The sequence below is a fragment of the Habropoda laboriosa genome, unplaced genomic scaffold (assembly GCF_001263275.1).
Source record: "Habropoda laboriosa isolate 0110345459 unplaced genomic scaffold, ASM126327v1 scaffold107, whole genome shotgun sequence".
In the NCBI taxonomy this organism is placed as follows: domain Eukaryota; kingdom Metazoa; phylum Arthropoda; class Insecta; order Hymenoptera; family Apidae; genus Habropoda; species Habropoda laboriosa.
In genome coordinates this window covers 772961-773744 of record NW_017100249.1, presented here as the reverse complement: position 1 = coordinate 773744, position 784 = coordinate 772961, and positions in this window count along the sequence as shown.

Genomic DNA, 784 nt, shown 5'->3' with positions numbered 1-784 from the left:
GAGAATAAAAGAGAGAGGAAAAATTTGAGAGAGAGTGAAGGAAACTGAGAAAATTTGAGAGTGGTCACGGGAGAGATTATGAAAGGGAGAGTGAAAGAGAAAGAGAAAATTTCAGAGAGATCATGAGATAGAGAGAATGAAAATTTGAGAGAGATCATGATAGAGGAAAGTGAATGAAAGAGAAAGAAAATTGGAAAGAGAGCACGAGGGAGAGAATAAAAGAGAAAGAAAATTAGAGAGACAGCATAAGATAGAATGACAAAATTGGAGAAAGAACGAGACGGAAAATTAGAGAAAGAACGTCAGAACGACCAAGAAAGAGATAATGTGACTCGCGTGACGTTAGAATGTTAGGCTCCCGCCAGCCCATCTACCCGGTTGCTTTCCACGCTCTACCTCGTGGTCCGATTTGCATGATAAAACGCGGTATAATCGGGCGATCGAACGGCTGAAAAATAGCGAAAGATAGCGTGGCGTGGGCAGTAGCCGGGGGATCAGTTTTCAACGGGACAAACACACTCGATCCACGGTGCTTGTTAACCGTTGGCACAGCCCATCCAAGGTAATCCTTGATTCCTAAGTTAGAGCCGTCGTCGTTAGAGTAAGCCCGTGTCCGCCATTGTCTTCGTAACGATCGTAATCAATCGGTACGGTTCGATGCCGGGTCCACACCGTAGGTGATCCCCAGGTCCAATCTCTCCTATCAGCTTCATCGTTCTCGCCGTGTGTCTCCCGGATGTCTTCATTTGTCTTATTCAAATGAGACGCCTAGGGACGGACTTCG